Raw genomic sequence first — 13,585 nt, 5'->3', positions numbered from 1 at the left:
AGGTGAGAACCATGAACTCCTACTCAGAGGTGCGGATTGCTCATTCTCGCTGCTTCAAATTTGCCTGCGAGCAAACCTTGAACTTTAGACTCAGATCAATCGAAATGGTTGCCGACGCCCCTTTCTCTGTCTTGTCGCCGTTTCTCATTGAGGTTTCCTGACTGAGAGCAGATCGGCCTCATGGCTGGTTGGTTGTCTCCCGCGGACGGGCAGACATTTTCAGCAAGCATTGGTAGTGCTGGGCTGGTCGTTTCTTGCTTGGTCTGGCTGCACTCGCAAGCCAAGGAGCTCAGCACGGTGCTGCACCTGCCTCTTGTCTTAAACACAGGATAAGGGGAGAGCGCGAACACAGTCCCCCACTACCACAAATTATGCAGTCGAGATTCCCACGTTTGGGGAATTCGCAGAGGTCAGCTCAACCCATGTGCAATGGCTCGACCCTGGGTGAACCACCTTCTTGATCATGGTATCTCCCCTGCCAGGTAAGTATGAGTTGCACCGGTCTCGCCCGGACTAGTCTCTCGCACATGCCACATGCTAAGTGGTGGTCTCATCAGGTCGCCCACAACAAGCCCAGCCACTGGACGTACTCTGAGTTAAATTCAAAATCATTTCCAGTGAGGTTAATTTCCAATAATTGTAAAAGTTGTTTCTGGGGTCTTGTCCTGTCAGGGTATTCATCAAATATGTATTTGACAGCTTCTAGGCCCCTCTTGGTATCGATATTCGTGTACATATTGTCCACGTCTAGCAAAAAAAATAAGAAATTTAATTTTTTTGGACTAACTCGACAAAATTGTAGGTATCTTTCACATAAGCCAAATGTTTGTTGGAGAGTGGGTTAAGATAGAAGTCAATAAATATAGCCGTACCATATGTTTCACTACCACAATCCGATACAATTGGTCTACCCGGGGGATGTGGTGTGGGGGATTCCAAGTCTCGGGTTTTGATGGATTTTTGATAGATGAGTTCTTTGATGATTTTTCGAACTAGGGGTATCGTTTGTGTATACATGGGTTGTGTAAGTTTTTTATAAGTGGGGTCCCCTGATTGTCTTTGTCCCTCCCAGACGTACTGTTCTCTGCTAAGAATTACTATAGATGATCCCTTGTCCACCGGTTTGATAACTATGGAGCTATCCCTATTCAATTCCTTTAGTGCGGCTCTTTCCCTTTTGGTTAGGTTATCCTTTTCCTCAGGTTTTTGTTCGGCTAGTTCCCTATCTTTTCTAATTAGGGTGTGTGGGGCGGGGGAGATTGTGTTAAGTGGGGGGGGGGGGCAAATCGAGGGGGGATGGAACTTTGGCTATGCACTTTTTTCTTCTTCTTCTCTACCGAAAAATTCAATAAGTCTAAGCCGTCTATGATATTCTTGCACATCCCAAAGTAGTCTTTTGTGTTTTTCCAATTTATAATTCTTGTTTTCTGATTGGGTAGGTATAAAAGGTAGGCCTTTGGATAACAGGGATAATTGTGCTCCGGATGGATTGAAACTGGGGGATAACACTTTAACATTTTGGCAATTTAGTGAAACTTGGGACCCCCCAGGGACTTTGTCCTTTGGGGGCCTACAAGTTTAAAAATCGTGTCCAATGCCTGAGCATTGCTTCAGCAGTGGACGTGGTCTGGGTATGCAGTCTGGGTCTGTGTGGAACAGATTGTCCTGCAGAAGCGGGATGGACGGTAGTCTATCCTCAATATACTCATTGAGGGTTCTCAGTAGGCATTAGTATGGTGAGTGGTTAACTAATGGGATGAAAACTGCCGCCTCCAGGAAGACCCGCTTGGCCTCTTTCCAAAGTGCCTGCAACTGCCTGGAGGTGGCCTCTTTGAATTTCTGAGTTCTACTGTTGATCCCGAAGGACAACACCAGTTATTCCACCTTGGTGTGAATGACTGCCTTGGTGAGTAGCGCCTCGGCTACTCCTAAAGGTGGCCCCGCGGAAAGCTGTCAACCTGCAGATCTGGGAAGTCATGTGGTGGGAACCGGGACACGTTAGAATCTCCCAGGATGACAAATTTCTTCCACACGGTAAGTTTCCGGTCGACCATTTTCCTGGTGGTGTTCCAATGTCGCTGGACCAGTTGCTTTTGGCTCCCGCCAATTGAGCCGGACATAGAGCTGTCGAAACTGATGTCCGCCAGCAGCTCTTCCCATTGGCCTTCTTTTTCCACAGGTGATTTCGTTGGCGGCGTGGAAGTCAGCAGTGGGGTGTCGTCAAGTAAGTTCTCTGACTCCCAACGGCAGAGGGCCTCTGTTGCCGGGGAGGAGGCCGGGTCCATGGGGGAAACCACTTCCCCTCGCGCCATCAGGTTCAGGTGCAGGGACAGCTGGTCCTCGTACTCGTCGGGTTCCTCTTGTTGGCAAGTAATGCAACACGAACCACGTCTGCAGTTGTCGGGAAAGGGTGCTCTTGTTTATTTAATACAGCACTTATATAGACCTCATGAACAATAACGATGACGTGGATTTCCAGAATTCAGTCCCTATCTGGTCATGCCTCCTGACTGGACCTAAGTATTTTGGCAGAACATCTTGGACTCCAAACATCCGAAAACATCTTGTGTAACAATCAGGTCAGGTTGGCCTCCCCAAGTCACGTAGCCCTCTTAAGTTCAACTAGAGTTTACCAAGAAGAAAAGTCATATGCAATGTGCAAAAGAGTAGTCATTTTACAATATATTCCCCCCTTTTGGGGGTACCAAACTCCCAAAACAACAAATAATGTCTCTTGGTCCAGTCTTGGCCCCTTGGCACGTTACCATTTCCGAAGAGAATTCACATATGACATTCAAGGGGATCTCGCTGCCCTCCTGGAACATGGGCCTGGGGAAGGGGAAGTGTTGTGGTCTGGGATTCAAGGCCCAGGGCGAGAGCAGAATTGGTTAAGAGCAATGTTTCTGCTCACATTTTCACCGCCCAGAGGATTATTGTGCCGCTGTACAAACGGTGTTGGCCATCTTCAGTCCCTTTCTTCGACCACCCGCCGATGGTCAGCACGATGTCATCTGGAGGGACCCTTTGTAATGAGGGGCTCCTTTCGTCGAGATGAGGTGGTGACTTGCCACATCACATGTAGGAGGAGGGCGGTCCTCCGGAATGGCTCAGTCGGCGGGTTCCCTTGGTTGGCGCCAACTTCGCTGGAACATTCCCTTCCTAACTCTGACCCTATGCTTACTATTTGAGTGTCTGGTGACTATTGCAATTTATGAGTTACATAAATAACATATCCACTACACCCTTTAATATATAAATGGAATCTAACTGCAAAACAAATCTAAACAAAACACACCTTTGTGTCTATAGTGACCGTGTAAAGTCCTTAATGCTCTAAAGTACTGTATAAGGCAACTGGAATAGTGAGTGACTGATATACTCCTAACATAGTAAGTAGTGCTGAACAACTGAACCAGTACACGTGTTACTACTGATTGACTGGTATTACCCACACTTATTAACTGTAAGTGAGTGCATTGTTGTTCAGTCCCGTCAAGTCCCTTGCCCTTCTAGATCAGTCCTGTCCATGGCATGGCGGTTTCTCAAGCAATATCAGCATAGTTCGTGGAGAGGACTCGCATAGTGACTTAAAGATGGTGATGTTCAGCTCCAGGTCCGGCTCTCTTGCCAATAATAGCAACAGTCATACCTCATGGCTCATCGAGTCCTCTGAGTCAGTGCCATCATCCTCACGATCGTCCGGATTGGGAAATAGGTAAGCCTGCTCAACCACCTTATAGGGTCCCAATCGTCTTGGCTCGTGCCACTTTCGCCTGTACACTTTGATGTACACCTGGTTGCCTGGCACCACCAAGTCACCTTTGTCGACTCAGGAACCCTGTTTTTCTCCTGCACATAGATAGCTCCATGTATGGCAGTTAACATATTTTATATAGTCAATTCATTTTGCAACTGCTCAAGTGGGGGCCCTTTATAAGGCCCTCTCAAATGCAGTGCTGGCATGGGTCGACCCGTAAGCATCTCATGCGGTGTTAGATGTGTAATTCTGTTAGTTTGCATGCGATAGCTCATTAATGCAATTGTTAGTGCATCCGCACAATTTAACTTTGCGCTAGCACAGAATTTATTGAGCTTGGCTTTGAGTGTCCCATTTACTCGTTCTACCATTCCCTGGGACTGGGGATGATAGACAAACCCGAACCTTTGTTTTATTCACAGTTGTTGTACAATATGGTTTGGGTTTGGGTTAGGGTTAGGCTAACCCTACTTTTTGCACGAACGCCGGACCATTGTCTGAACTTATTTCTGATGGTTAGGATGAACTTTTTATAATACAATTTATACACGATCTCTCGTACCATTGGCATTGTCTGCCGAACAATTGGATTTTGTAGTTTTCTATAATATCTTTGATCGTTCAGCTGTCGATAAACCTCTTGGGTGTACTGTTCTCGTCCCAAAATCACCACCGCACTCTCTTTATCTGCTGGTTTGATTACAATTTGTCTGTTTGTTCTTAATTCTTTTAAAGCTTTGGCCTCGGCCCTGGATATGTTCATCTTTTCGCGTCTTGCCCGCATGATTTGGCTGAACGCTTCCAAATCCTGAACCACGGACCTTTAAATCTTAATTCTCGCACTCGCCCAACTGAGCGATTTCAGCTGCAAAGGTGGTGTTCCGCTTTTTCAGTAGAGGCTAAAAGAGGGGCCAGGGTGAAGCTTTGTTTCTGCCACATGTGTTGCTGTGTACCTGGCCCAGTGTGTTCTCATCTTGGGTTGGTATGTCCCCATGCTGGTAATGTGGGGTCGACTCTTCTCCACCTGAACCGGGACTTGAACCCTGGACAATCAGATTAAAAGTCTGATGCTCTACCAACTGAGCTATCCAGGGCCTTGATGAATGAGGACAACTCACAAGGCAAAATCTTCTGGCATACTGTACTTGACCTTGCAGAGATGAAGAAGCCCCTGTCCCGAAATGGCCACCTCCAAGATCGACAGAGGTCTTAAACTGCCCACATGGACAAGCCTAATATCTTCTGGACAAAGGTTGAGCCAATCACCTGAACATTAAACTTTTGATCTGAGTGTCCGGGATTCAAGTCCCTGTTCAGGTGACCAGGTGGCCACGAGCCCTCCAACTAATGCACCTGCAGTTTAAGGCTATGTTCTGGATTATCAGTGTTTCGCCAAGAGTAAAATTGGGTCGAGCGAGAAGTCCTTTCAGGCAAGAAAACAACAAAAAGCAACACACACCAGCCGTGACTCAGACAAAACACGGAGCGCCGTCTGATGACGTCGGGAGTGTCGTCCCCATGCAACTGGGAGCCAGTCGCCTTTCGTCAGTGGAGAGGAGTCACCGTCCATGCCTGTGGCTGTGCCTGTACTGTGGGAGTCCTACACACAATTTCCCGCTGTCCAGTTCGCCCAGCACGCCAACGCTCTTCCTCCACCAGGGATATTCCCCAGCTGCTGGCACACAAGCATTTTGCGTGCAGAATTCCCCCTAAATGGCTGTACAAAAAGCACCATACTTGGAGCCTGTGGTCAATGTCAACAGTTGGGCTAATTCAGTTCCGTTGAGACGGTGATTATGTACCAAGTCAGTTATGTCAGTCAGGATTTGGTCAAGGTTGTTGTGTGGTTTTGGCATGGATAAGGCTATGTATCTAAATTTAGGAGGAGTCCATGGTCTGTAAACATACTGAGGTACTCCCACTGCTGTTGCGGAACTTGCGGGACCTTGCAAATTTCCCCACTGAGGGACGAATAAAGGCATATCTTATCTTCTACCATAGGGTAGGCTTTTGGCAAGAAGTAGGATTAAGAATCCTACTTCTTGCCATTCTTAATGCTTTCCCAAGTTCCAACATTTCCTTGGGAGCGAGTTTGATAACCGACCCCACCCAGGGACTCTCAATTCACACGTGTTGGACTTTGGACTCCCTCCCTTGTATGAACATTTTTCCCCATTGGCGAACTGTTTTTTTGTGTTGGTGCCAGATGCACAGCTGGCGCTGTGGCTAAGCTGGTCAAAGTGCCTGTCTCGCACTGTATCTTCAATTTAATTATTGAGAATGGCGTTTACCCACAGTCCTGGAAGATCGCAAAGGTGCTTGGTCGAAAAGGTTTACTTAAACAAGTTATTCAGGGAAGGGGCCTACCTTCACCGCCTGAACAGGGACTTGAACCCTGGACCCTCAGATTAAAAGTCTGATGCTCTACCAACTGAGCTATCCAGGCCTTTATGGAATGAGGACAACTCACAAGGTAAAATCTTCTGGCATACTTGTACTTGACCTTGCAGAGATGAGAGCTTCTTCTCTGGCTCTCAACAAAGGCGGTCGCATCTTTCCCCTCTCCTCCCTATCCCTTATCTTCCCTGCTTTGTTGTTCCCTGTCCATCCTGTCGATGGAGTTTGACTTGATTCTTTGTCACGCAGTCTGAAATTGGCAAACTGAGAAATTCTGATTGAGTGACCAATGCAGTCTGTCTATTTTAATACATTTCGTCTCAACTCATGTTGAAAAAGGACAGAGCCATTTCCGTGAGAGCACAAGACCCCTGGATTGTACCCAAAAATACTTTGCATTCATCAAAGAGTAAAGCTGGTGTCCTGGTTTGCAATGCCTCGATTGTTACACCAGAAGGTGCGAGTCACATCCAAAACAAAGGGCATGCTGGACGCATAGCATGCGTTAGTATGGCTTCAACTGAACAGAAGTTGGCAGCGTGTGCGTCTCTATGGCGCAATCGGTCAGCGCGCTCGGCTGTTAACCGGGAGGCTGGTGGTTCGAGCCCACCCAGGGACGTTCTCTGGATGTCACCAGTGTCACTGTTCATTCATGTTTGCGCTCCACTCTTGCACAGCACTTGTGTGGTTCCCAATTGGCAAACTGCGTGTCAATGACTTTTCAAAAGCACATTCCAGCTTCCATGGTCTAACACATTTGATCAGAAGTTAGGTTGATCAAGTCACAGATTTCAGTTTGTTTCTGCACAGGTCTGGTGAAACACAGAAGCTCTGCTTGAAAATATTATCTTTTGCAAAAGCGCCAGCCAGGATTATAGATTAAGAGACGACGGAATGCTTTTATGTTAAAAGGAATCAAGTCAAACCCCATTAACTGGTAAGCAGGGGCCCTTAAGAGAAGACACTGTATACTGTTGTGATTTTTTGACAGACATGTCTAGTAAACAGGAGATCCTGGGTTCAAATCCCAGCAGTGCCTTCTCTGTGTTTCAGCAGCTCCTATGCTGTTATTTAAAAGAAATGTTGTTCTTCTTCTGTTGAATAAAGACCCATCATTTCTGATGTCATATGTAGTATACATGTCACATGTACTACAATGCTCCCTACAAAGACAATACCCTTGTGTATTAGGACATTTGCAGGTTTAAGAAAACAGACCACATTAGCCAAATATCTTCTGGACAAAAGAGTGGTCAGACAAGACAAAGTTTGAGCCAGTCACCTGAACATTAGACTTTTGATCTGAGTGTCCGGGATTCAAGTCCCTGTTCAGGTGACCAGTGATCGGGTCTGAGGTCCACTTGCAAACGCCTCCTTTTTGCCCAAAAAATACAAGGGCTACAGGACAATCCCTTGGTACTTTATGGAAACAATGTGAGGTGCCTGGCTTTTAACTAGAAGTGGAAAGACTTCTCAATCCCACTGACATACCTTCCATAGAGGAAGCAGAGTCTGAGGACACATACGTGGACAGTGCCATCACCGTGGCTGAGGTAGCTGGGGTGGTTAAGACGCTCCCCAGTGGCAAAGCTCCGGGGGTGGACGAGTTCCGCCCAGAATTCCTCAAGGCTCTGGATGTTGAGGGACTGTCTTGGCTGACACGTCTCTTCAACATTGCGTGGAAGTCGGGAACAGTACCTTTGGATTGGCAGACCGGGGCGGTGGTCCCCCTTTTCAAGAAGGGTGACCGGAGGGTGTGTTCCAACTACAGGGGGATCACACTCCTCAGCCTCCCTGGGAAAGTCTATTCCAGGGTGCTGGAGAGAAGGGTACAACCGTTGGTCGAACCTCTGATACAAGAGGTCCAATACGGTTTTCGTCCTGGTCGTGGAACACTGGACCAGCTCTACACCCTCACCAGGGTGCTTGAGGGTGCATGGGAGTTTGCCCAACCAGTCTACATGTGCTTTGTGGATCTGGAAAAGGCATTCGACCGTGTCCCTCGTGGCATCCTTTGGGGGGTGCTCCGGGAGTACGGGATTGGTGGCGCGCTACTACGTGCTATCCGGTCCTTGTACAAACGGGGCAGGAGTCTGGTTCGCATTGCCAGTAGTAAGTCGAGCCTGTTTCCGGTAAACGTTGGCCTCCGCCAAGGCTGCCCTTTGTCACCGATTCTGTTCACAATTTTCATGGACAGAATTTCTAGGCGCAGCCAAGGCGTTGAGGGAGTCCAGTTCAGGGGCCTTAGAATCTCATCTCTGCTATTTGCAGATTATGTGGTTCTTCTGGCTTCTTCGGGCTGCGACCTTCAGCGTTTAGTGGGACGGTTTGCATCTGAGTGTGAAGCGGCTGGGATGAGACTCAGTACCTCCAAATCAGAGGCCATGGTTCTCTGTCGGAAAAGGGTGGAGTGCTCCCTCCGGGTTGGGAATGAGGTCCTGCCACAGGTGGAGGAGTTTAAGTATCTTGGGGTCTTGTTCACGAGTGAGGGAAAGTGGGAGCGTGAGGTCGACAGACGGATCGGTGCAATCTCGGCAGTAATGCGGTCGCTGTACCGGACCGTCGTGGTGAAAAGAGAGTTGAGCCGGAGGGCAAAGCTCTCAATTTACCGGTCGATCTATGTTCCCACCCTCACCTATGGTCATGAGCTTTGGGTCATGACCGAAAGAATGAGATTGCGGATACAGGCGGCTGAAATGAGTTTCCTCCGTAGGGTAGCTGGACTCACCCTAAGAGATAGGGTGAGGAGCTCAGCCATCCGGGAGGGGCTCAGAGTAGAGCCGCTTCTCCTTCACATCGAGAGGAGTCAGTTGAGGTGGCTCGGGCATCTCCCGGACGCCTCCCTGGTGAGGTGTTCCGGGCATGCCCAGCCGGGAAAAGGCCCCGGGGCAGACCTAGGACACGCTGGAGGGACTATGTCTCACAGCAGCCTGGGAACGCCTTGGTGTCCTCCCAGTGGAGCTGGAGGAAGTGGCCGGGGATCGGGAAGTCTGGGCTTCCCTACTAAGACTGCTGCCCCCACGACCCGGACCCGGATAAGCGGAGGAAAATTGATGGATGGATGGATGGGAAAGACTTGTGTAGCCCCTCACACAAACCATGTGTCTTCCTCCCATGCACATGTTGCCAGCTGATCCTTGACATCAGCAAAATTTTGGTTCTAGGACAATGGGGTCACCTGCCCCAATTGGTCTTTTCCAAGGAGTCACGGTGGCCGAGAGGTTAAGGCGTTGGATTGGTTTGGTTGCTTTGACATGCTGTTTTCTTGACCTCTCCCCGGTCTTTCAGCGGCCTTGTCGAGGGTGTTTCACAGGTGGGTGGTGTGATGTTGGATATGGGGGCCAGTGGGTTGTCGCCGTTTTGTTGTTCCTGGAGCACATAAAGAAGAGTGGCCAGTACGGGGGGTCGAACCCATGACCTTGGCGTTATTAGCACCACACGCTGACCAACTGAGCTAACCGGGATAGCGGCTGAGAGCTGCTGGAATGACAAGGCGCTACGAAACGCGTATCGGGCGGAGCCGCTCCGACCCACACGCCGGCTCCAAATCCCACCTCCCGGGGCTCTTCCGGCACCACTCCTCCCTCCCTGCTCCAGCGGCGGAGTGCCGTCTTACAACGTCGGAAGTGTCGTCCCCATGCAACTGGGAGCCAGTCGCCTTTCGTCAGCGGAGAGGAGTCACCGTCTACGCCTGGGGCTGTGCCTGTACTGTGGGAGTCCTACACACAATTTCCCGCTGTCCAGTTCGCCCAGCACGCCAACGCTCTTCCTCCACCAGGGATATTCCCCAGCTGCTGGCACTGCCCGCTCCAACCACACCGGCTGCGTCATCCGCTTTGGTGGGCCGACTTCAGGTGGAAGGTACGATATCCTGGGCGGGGGAAGCTTCTCCTACCACAGCATTAATTGACTCTGGGGCGGACGAGAACTTCATTGATAGCGGACTGGTCAGTTCTCTTAACATTCCTACTGTTGAGCTTGTCCCCCACAAGAATGTCTTCTCGCTAGATGAACATCACCTGGCATGCATTACGCATCAGACGTGCACCATATCCTTGGTGCTGTCGGGTAACCACCACAAGGTCACTAATTTTTTTCTTATGCCCTCTCGCTCAGCTCTGTTAGTACTCGGCCTCCCCTGGCATCCCGTGCATGTGTTGTGATTGTGATGTTTTGTCATTCAGCACCACTTTGCAGAGGCACATCCACTCGACAATTTCATTTGTTCTCCGACGGTGTTTCCCAATGTGGCATTGGTGGTTCAGTGGTAGAATTCTCGCTTGCCAAGCGGGAGGCCCAGGTCCGATTCCCGGCCAATGCAGTATATCTCAGCTTATACCTTTCTTTAGAGCTCATGTTGACAAAGTACAAAGGCTCTTTTCCTGCGAAAGGGCAGTATTCAGAATGACACCTGAAACGTAACAGACCGGACCACCCGAGAGTTAAGGTGGACAGCACTTAGTGAAACCTGACTGCAGTCATGCTGTTGTAGTCTCTGTCGCGCAATTGGTCAACACGTTTGGCTGTTAACTGAGAGGCTGGTGGTTCGAGCCCACCCAGGGACTCTCAATTCACACAAGTGTTGGACTTTGGACTCCCTCCCTTGTATGAATATTTTTCCCCATTGGCAAACTGTTTTTGTGTTGGTACCAGATGAACTGCTGGCACCGTGGCTAAGCTGGTCAAAGTGCCTGTCTAGTAAACAGGAGATCCTGGGTTCAAATCCCTGCAGTGCCTGGGTGCTTGGTCAGTGAAACTTTGCCAGCTGATTTCTGTACCATGTACTTCTTTTTGTCACTTGCCCTTCAAGAACGCATTGACGTTGCATCCACAGCTGACATGATTGTTGTGGATCCCATTACGCCAGAAGGTGCTTGAATCCAAAGAGTATGACATTGTGATGTTTTGTCATTCAGCTTTCACTTTGCAGAGGCTCATCCACTTGACAGTTGATTTTTTTTCTCTTACAGTGTGTCCCCACGTGGCATTGGTGGTTCAGTGGTAGAATTCTCACTTGCCAAGCGCGGGCCGCGTGGGTGTTGTTGACATTTGCTGCCAGCCAATCAGGATGCGAGACAGATGTCAGACAAGCAGAGAGACTTCGGAGAAATGAAGTCAGGTGTCCGAATCCCGTCTAAGCATCAGTCAAGTCACCATTTTCTTCTCCACAATATATTTTTTTTTCAATTAATCCCTATATGATTACTATCAGGCTTATATTGATACCAGTGCTTGAAATAAAACACAAAATCAATGCAATGTAACAAAGAATATTTATTTATCAGGTTGCCATGCCACACTCAAAAACACTCTCAGAAATAAAAAATGAATACTAATCACAAGCTATGAATAATAAAAAAAAAATTCATTTATTTTGCTGCCGTTGTTTCTCCTTTTCATAAAAAGGAGAGGCCTGGAACTCCCTCCAGCTCATCTCTCTTTCCATCCCGTTCTCTCTATAGATAGAGAAGACTTTGGCAGGGCAGTAGATGTACTTCCCTGCTTGCCCTGGAAAACCAGTGTGGATGTGGGGGCTGTTCGGATCCTGCTTTAGCTGCATCCTGCAGAACCGGCACTTTCGGACAGGGGGTGGAGGAGATTCCTCCCTCTTCCTCTTCTTCTGCTGTTTTTTCCCTCCACCCTCTTTCTTGTATCATCGAGCTCTCGCTGGAAGAAGTCTGTTTGACTGAACTCTTGAAATGGACTCTTGGGGTTTGTCAGACCTTCTGCACCATATTTTTGGAACACTTTTGTGGGGCAATAAAAGTATCTGACAGGGCCCCGCTGATAAAAGTCATGTATTGATGTCCCATCCCCTTGATATTTTGATTTTGGTTGACAACAGCACAGACATGTTTTTGTTTGAGTTTTTTTGACACGGGAGGTGGTTGCTCCTGCTCCAATGGGGTATGAGCAGGTGGTGGTGGTGGTGGTGATGGTGGAATGACCATAGCTGCAGGCAGTGTCACGACAGGCACAGCAGAGGTAGTGCTTAGCAACTGCCAAAGCTGCTGTGTATGTTGCAGCTTCTCTGGGCTGGTATTTAGTGAAGATGATGTATTGAGAAATTTACTGTTGTGTTTCATGTATTTGGAAATATGCAATTTTGATGTTGGATGCAGCATGCTGTTGGGGTCTTTGCTGGACTTGTGGACAAGAGTGCCATACTCCCGAACCACAAGCTTGATCATGTCCTCGTGCCCGCGGTGTTTATTAAGGAGCTCGTCAATTGCCGACTTCTTTGGAGACGGCCAGCGCTTGTGGTCCAACACAAATACTCTCCCTCCAGTCTTCACTGGTCCAGTGCGGGCAGCAGTCGGAGAACATTGGATGGGCAATCTTCTTGTGGGCTCTAGGCAAAGAAAACCATGAGATACACATTTGTTATTTGGTTCAAACAAGATGCAACACTATTAGAACAAGGGGACACATGATTAGTTTAGATAAGTTTTTACCTGGCTGTGGCTGAAGCTCAGAAACAGAAGCTTTATTGTCCAACTCAGATGCTGGGATAGGGGCCACACGACTAGACGTAGTCGCAGTAGCAGTTTGAAGAGGGTGAACAGAGTGGGGAACAAAGTTGAAAAGCCTGGTGGGAGGTGTGGAGGAAGGCTGCACTGGTTCTGCTCCCTGACCAGCTCCTTGATCAGACAGGATGCCTGGAGAAGGAGCACTTGTGGCGCGGCCGGGGTCCTTCTTGGTTTTATGTTTGTCCCAGTCTAAAGGGACCGAACAACACTCTGGCTCCCTGTACTCCAGGCCAAACCTGGACAAACTTTTCTTCGCCAAAGACCCGTCTGGAAACAGCATTCAGGGAGCACATCAGTGCAGGGTCGAAAACAGGCGGGAGACAAACGCCTGGCAGTTTCAGGTCCAGCAGACACTGATAGTTCCAGCGACACACTCCTGTCATGGCCTGGGCCTGGAACAGCTCTGGGGACACCTGCGTGCCGGTCACCCTTTTGGCCTGGTGGAAGTGGTAGCCCTCCTGCTGCGACGTGCCTCTGATGGGGATCCAGACGGGGACTGCTGCACGCTCACCTGGCACGTAGTTTAACTGTATCGTTCCTCCATGGCGGTACAGTATGCCCCCTTCCACCTCAGGATCACTGAGGCAACCGCGCAGAATGTGGACACGTTGGATCCTCCATCTCTTTAGCATGGAGGGCTTATATAGAGGGATGCCATTCGGATCTGTGGTCAGGTGAAAGTGTCAGGTTCAAACTCCTGTGACACTTGTAAAAACACTTAAATACAGAAATACAGAAGAGGCAGACAACAATATTCAAAGTTACTCGCAGCGAGGAGAGTGAAACCACATACCGCTCCACTCTGAGTATGCAGTTCACACTCCTCTCCTTTTATTCTCTGTCGGGGGTCCCTACTACATGGTCGTGCAACTCTAAGGGGGGGTGGAGAAGGCAGTTGCAC

At 49.0% G+C, this 13,585-nt stretch overlaps 4 non-coding genes across 4 annotated transcripts; 2 read left to right on the top strand and 2 right to left on the bottom strand.

Moving 5' to 3' along the window:
* Positions 1–331: 331 nt before the first annotated feature.
* LOC131142576 (U1 spliceosomal RNA) lies at positions 332–490 on the bottom strand. The gene has a single exon (XR_009132650.1). It is a non-coding gene; the product is annotated as a U1 spliceosomal RNA (small nuclear RNA).
* A 5,640-nt stretch (positions 491–6,130) lies between these two features.
* trnak-uuu (transfer RNA lysine (anticodon UUU)) lies at positions 6,131–6,203 on the bottom strand. Its single transcript has one exon. It is a non-coding gene; the product is annotated as a tRNA-Lys (tRNA).
* A 496-nt stretch (positions 6,204–6,699) lies between these two features.
* Positions 6,700–6,773, top strand: trnan-guu (transfer RNA asparagine (anticodon GUU)). Its single transcript has one exon. It is a non-coding gene; the product is annotated as a tRNA-Asn (tRNA).
* A 3,631-nt stretch (positions 6,774–10,404) lies between these two features.
* trnag-gcc (transfer RNA glycine (anticodon GCC)) lies at positions 10,405–10,475 on the top strand. The gene has a single exon. It is a non-coding gene; the product is annotated as a tRNA-Gly (tRNA).
* The last annotated feature ends 3,110 nt before the right edge of the window (positions 10,476–13,585 follow it).

This window comes from Doryrhamphus excisus, chromosome 13, assembly GCF_030265055.1.
Source record: "Doryrhamphus excisus isolate RoL2022-K1 chromosome 13, RoL_Dexc_1.0, whole genome shotgun sequence".
Taxonomy (NCBI): domain Eukaryota; kingdom Metazoa; phylum Chordata; class Actinopteri; order Syngnathiformes; family Syngnathidae; genus Doryrhamphus; species Doryrhamphus excisus.
The sequence above is the reverse complement of the archived record's forward strand: the minus strand, read 5'-3'. Positions and strand labels throughout refer to the sequence as shown.